The sequence below is a fragment of the Elgaria multicarinata genome, chromosome 3, assembly GCF_023053635.1.
Source record: "Elgaria multicarinata webbii isolate HBS135686 ecotype San Diego chromosome 3, rElgMul1.1.pri, whole genome shotgun sequence".
Taxonomy (NCBI): Eukaryota; Metazoa; Chordata; class Lepidosauria; order Squamata; family Anguidae; genus Elgaria; species Elgaria multicarinata.
The window spans coordinates 2,935,757-2,941,809 of NC_086173.1; positions in this window are offsets into that span (position 1 = coordinate 2,935,757).

The window sequence follows — 6,053 nt, forward strand, 5'->3', positions numbered from 1 at the left end:
TAGTTCTCAGGTGGGGGGGGGTATTGCGCAGGCATCTCACTGCTGTTTACCTGACCTTGGTCATGTGTAAGGCCTACATGAAGCAATATTCTTGGATATGGGACATAAATTCCCATGGCTTTTATAGGCAATGATGACCAGAGTGATAGTGGTACAGGTGTCAAATTTGCAGGTGCACACAGTTTTCTAGGAAGCGTAACAGAAAGGGTCCTTCTTTCTTTGCTCCTATGATACCATCCACAGTGCTCCGGCCTCTTTACACATAACGTGTTACAGTGGAGACGTGATGACTGAAAACTTATTCTGAGTAGTCTGTGTTCGTATGCATGTTCATAAGCATGGGTAACATCAAGCAGTTGCACTCCCTTCTGTAGAAATCACTGGGCTGCGTACAGATGTAAGTTGAGGCAATCAACTACTGGTTCTTGAAACTCAGCTATGCAGAGTATTCCCCAAGGACACTGACATCAAACTCCTGCAAGAGATGGCTGATGGACATTTCAATGTGTTCAATGAGGCAGATGTAGAGAAGATGGAAAGGGGCCATCTGGATAGGACTCCAATACTGAGAGTGGGGGAGTTGTGATAGGGGACAGTCCTGGGGCTCCCTTGGACAGGCTCTATGACTAGGGTGACCCTATGGAAAGGAGGACAAGGCTCCTGTATCTTTAACAGTTGTATTGAAAAGGGAATTTCAACAGCTGTCATTTGTATATATGGGGAACCTGGTGGAATTTCCTCTTCATCACAACAGTTAAAGCTGCAGGTGCCCTGCCCTCTTTTAAATCTGGTCACTCTAGTATAGCTTCTGCAGCTTTAGCTGGTGTGATGGGGGAATTTCACCAGGTGTCATACAAATGACACCTGCTGAAATGCCCTTTTCTATGCAACTGTTAAAGATACAGCAGCCCTGTCCTCCTTTTCATAGGGTCACCCTACTCAAGGCAGTCTTACAAAGTTTAAAATATACTAGGGTGACCCTATGGAAAGGAGGACAGGGCTCCTGTATCTTTAACAGTTGCATAGAAAAGGGAATTTCAGCAGGTGTCATTTGTATATATGGAGTACCTGGTGAAATTCCCTCTTCATCACCACAGTTAAAGCTGCAGGAGCTATACTAGAGTGGCCAGATTCAAAAGAGGGCAGGGCACCTGCAGCTTTCACTGTTGTGATGAAGAGGGAATTTCACCAGGTTCTCCATATATACAAATGACAGCTGTTGAAATTCCCTTTTCAATACAACTGTTAAAGATACAGGAGCCCTGTCCTCCTTTCCATAGGGTCACCCTAGTATATTTTAAACTTTGTAAGGCCGCCTTGAGTAGGGTGACCCTATGAAAAGGAGGACAGGGCTGCTGTATCTTTAACAGTTGCATAGAAAAGGGAATTTCAGCAGGTGTCATTTGTATATATGGAGAACCTGGTGAAACTCCCTCTTCATCACCACAGTTAAAGCTGCAGGAGCTATAATAGAGTGACCAGATTCAAAAGAGGGCAGCTTTAAATGTTGTGATGAAGAGGAAATTTCCCCAGATTCCTGTTTGGTGCATTCTCTTCCCCTCCTTATTGTTTTATTATGATTTTATTAGAATGTAAGCCTATGCGGCAGGGTCTTGCTATTTTATTGTTTTACTCTGTACAGCACCATGTACATTGATGGCGCTATATAAATAAAATAATAATAATAATAATAATAATAATAATAATAATAATAATAAATGACTCCTGCTGAAATTTCCTCTTCAGCACCACAGTTAAAGAAACAGGAGCCCTGTCCTCCTTTTCATATGGTCACCCTAACTGGGCCTTGAGGCCCAGCATTGGGCAAAAGGCGGGATACTACTACTACTACTAATAATAATAATAATAGTTGTTGTTGTTGTTGTTGTTATTGTTGTTTTTGTTATTGTTGTTGTTGTTATTGTTATTATTATTGTTGTTGTTGTTGTTATTATTATTATTATTAAGGTTCGAGCAAGCAGGTCTTAGGCCTAACCCCTTATAGAACTACAAATCCCAGCATGCTCTCAAAGCAGGATCCCTCCCTTTCGGGCTTCATCCAATAACGAATCGCACTGGGACGTTAGAAAAGCCCTTTGAGTAGTTAGCAGCGAGGCTTTAATGGCTGCTTTGTGCGTCAAGGAGAGAGAGAGAGAACACTAATTAATTAATTAATTAATTAATTAATTAATTAATTAATTGTGGAGCCGCCTCGTCTAGTTTAGGCCCGTCGTGTTTGCTCGCCCACTCTGGCGGGGGTATAAAACGCTGCTGAGGGTTAGATTGGGGGTGTTGGTGGTTGAACCCGCTTCTAAAGGTGTGTTTTTAAACAGAAGAGCTTGGCTTAGGGGCTTTTGAAAATCATTTTTTTAAAGGCTTTAAAATTAGAGGGTTTGTTGTGTATATAGATACTGTGTGTGGCTGTGGTTGAAAGGCGGAGAGGGATGCTAGAGAAAGAAAGAAAGAAAAATGAATTAAGGGTGCAATCCTGTCCAAGTTTAGACGGGTCCTGCGAGGGAGAAGAAGTGAAAGAGGAGAGGATAAGAATGAAAACGTTTGGAAATGCATTTAAAAGCTTGAGAAGATGGCAGCGTTCCTGCACTTGAATACAGTTTAAAGGAGAAACCTAAGATTGACACCCACCCACACGCATAGTGCTGCCTTTTATAAGCTGCAGCATTATTATTATTTATTTATTTATTTATTTATTTATATAGCACCATCAATGTACATGGTGCTGTACAGATTATACACAGTAAATAGCAAAGCCCTGCCGCATAGGCTTACAATCTAATAAAGTTGTAGTAAACAATAAGGAGGGAAAGAGAATGCAAACAGGCACAGGGTAGGGTGAAGCTAACAGTATAGAGTCAGAACAAACTCAATATTTAAAAGCTATAGGGAAAATAAAAGTTTTTAGCTGAGTTTTAAAAGCTGTGATTGAGTTGGTAGTTCTCAAGTGTTCTGGAAGAGCGTTCCAGGCGTAAGGGGCAGCAGAAGAAAAAGGACGAAGCCGAGTAAGGGAAGTGGAGGTCCTTGGGCAGGCGAGAAGCATGGCATCAGAGGAGCGGAGAGCACGAGCGGGGCGATAGTGTGAGATGAGAGAGGAGAGATAGGAAGGAGCTAGACAGTGAAAAGCTTTGAAGGTCAACAGGAGAAGTTTATATTGGATTCTGGAGTGAATTGGGAGCCAATGAAGAGATTTCAGAAGTGGAGTGACATGGTCAGAGCGGCGGGCCAAGAAGATGATCTTAGCGGCAGAGTGGTGGACAGAGACCAGCGGACTGATGTGAGACGAAGGAAGGCCAGAGAGAAGAAGGTTGCAGTAGTCCAACCGAGAGATAACCAGTGCGTGAACGAGAGTCTTGGCAGAAGAGACAGACAAAAATGGTCGAATCGTGGCAGGAGTCCCGGCAACTATATTTGAGACAGAATGAAATTTGGGGCAGGATTTGAGCCTATATGTTCTATATACAAGCCTTTGGAACACTTTATGCTTTTAGGGTGAAGGTAGATGGGTATTAGATTTCCAAGTGGATATTTGTATATTCACCCTAGATTTCCCTGATGAAAGATCATTAGGGTCTGAATACATTGAATTATAATAAATAGACCGTATTTCTTCGATTCTAAGACGCTGTCGGTTGTAAGACGCACACTAATTTCAGTACCACCAAGAGAAAAGCTTTGATTTTAAGAAATAATAAACGCACCCGCGATTCTAAGACACACCCTGTTTTTAGAGATGTTTATATGGGAAAAGTGTCTTAGAATTAAAGAAATACAGTATTATTTCATTTATCCCTGTTGCTTTTCTACTGTTAGTTATCTATTTTGGGGGGTTCCATCCTGTTGGGTATTAGGTTGCCAATGTCTCTCTCTTGCAGGGCACCTGTAGCTTTCAAGAAGTGTATGACAAGCAGAAATTCATCAGGCGAAGGTTTCCTGAGCAGGGGCTGGTCTGTCCATTGTAAGGCACCTGCTTCAGACAGTTGATTTTGGTGTTATGAAAGGGCAGAAAATTGTCATTTAATTATTATTATATTTTTTACTGTCAGGTATGGGGAGAAGTGTTTGTGAGGTTTTGTTTTCTGCCCCAGGGGCCAAAATAATTTGCCTTGGTGGGGAATGCCATTTGGTGCTTTACTTCAGGCAGCTAAATATGTCAGACTGGTCCTGCCCGGAGTGCAAAGAATTCCAGATGTTCTCTTTTTGTCAGCAGCTCATGAATGGCATCAGACTGAGGATAGTAACCCATATTCTGATGGCCCTCTTGGATGTTAGATAAAATACTGCAAAGTATTTTTCTCCTTATGTCAAGTGTGTGTGACTGACTAATTATCATGGCCTACTGGATATTGGACCTGTATTGTTTATTTCAGCTGTCCTGTGATTTTTTTGAAATTAAAAGTTGGGGTGTAAATACCTTCAATAAGACTGTAATTTACATAGCTCTGTCAATGTGCATGGTACTCTACAAGGCAGCAAACATGAAGGCAGGCTCTAGAGAACTACCAGCTAGTAGGGTTATTTATTTATTTATTGCATTTCTATACCGCCCAATAGCCGAGGCTCTGTGGGCGGTTTACAAGCTAGTGACCTGGTTCACACGTAATGGCAGTATCAGGCTGCAAATTGTGTGTTAATTAATTTGCAGGGATGCACGCTACACGTGAGCCAATTCTGGTTTGCAGCAACCCTCAAACCCACCATTTATAGGTTGTTGGCATGACATTGAAACTCTGTGTTATGGCTTCAACAAATCATGGGTTAACTTTCGGTTGCTTAAGCCATGGCAAACTCAAAGTTTCTGGGTTCGGATGTCGTGATAACCTACAAATTGAGTGTTCGTAGGTTGTTGCTGCAAACCAGAAGCAGCTCATGCATAGCACATATCTCCACAAATAATGGGTTAATTAATTAATCCACTATTTGCTGCCCAATGCTGCCATTATGTGCAAACAGCCTGACTTTCTTACAGGCTAGATGAATAAAAATGTTCTGGCTGCTGGGTCTGTTGCGAGTTACAATTTTGACATTTGTAGCACCTTTGTTTAAATTGTTTGCTTTATTTGAAATGATAAAACATTATTTGCGAAAAAATGATAGTATTAAATAAAAAATAAGTTGGGAGAAATATGTTATACCAGGGGATATTATAGTTTGAATGGCAGTAAACTCTGGACACTCCCACAACTTCTGTTCTGGGTTCTGTTTCTTAGGTTTGCCTCCCATCCTAGGAAAGGAGGGCAGCATTCTTTAAATCAAAGTTGGTAACTCTAGCAAGGGTTGGGGAGAGGATTTGTGGAAGCAGCCTGAGAAAGAGCTGTGTAGAAAGTCTACACAGCCTCTGATACTTGATATAGAAAGGGTTATGCTAAGCCAGTGAAGCGTTTCTTGTTAGATTAATGAGTGAACCTCTACCAGGTGCTTTGACAGAATGCCCTGCCAATGGACTTCGGAAAAATTATCTTCAAAATACACGCTTCCCTAAGTCCCAGAAAATATACAGATGCAGGGGTTGCCTACACGTAGGGAAAGCCCCGCGGGGGCTGTGGATCTATGCCCCGTTGGTTAGACGGCACAGGTGCAGCTTCACAGCCACCGTGGGCTTCCCTGCAATGCTCTGAAAAAGTCAGGGATTTACCCCAACTTTTTCAAAGGGAGCAACAGCAACACAGTGCTTCTGCCATGTAATGTCGCTCTGGGGCTAAGCCAGGGGCAGAGCCTGGTTGAAGGCGATCAGCGATTGTTCGCCTTCCACCAGGAAGAGGGTGGTGGCTCCAGGACCTGGATGGCCACCCAGGAACCCCGGGCTCCCTCCTTGATGTCAGGATTACCCTATGCAATGCTGGGAGTGAGAAAGTGCGGGGTAGAGGGAGGCGACAGGTAACGTTCATGTACTTTTCCTAAATTCTAAAGCTTTCCATGCACATTAGCAACGGGGTGAGATCCTGCTCCCAGGAGGAATGGACAGTTTTGTGTTAGTCTTCCTAACCCGCCTGGCAAATAAATTCAGGAGAGAGTACAACTTAAAAATTGCTTGCTACTTA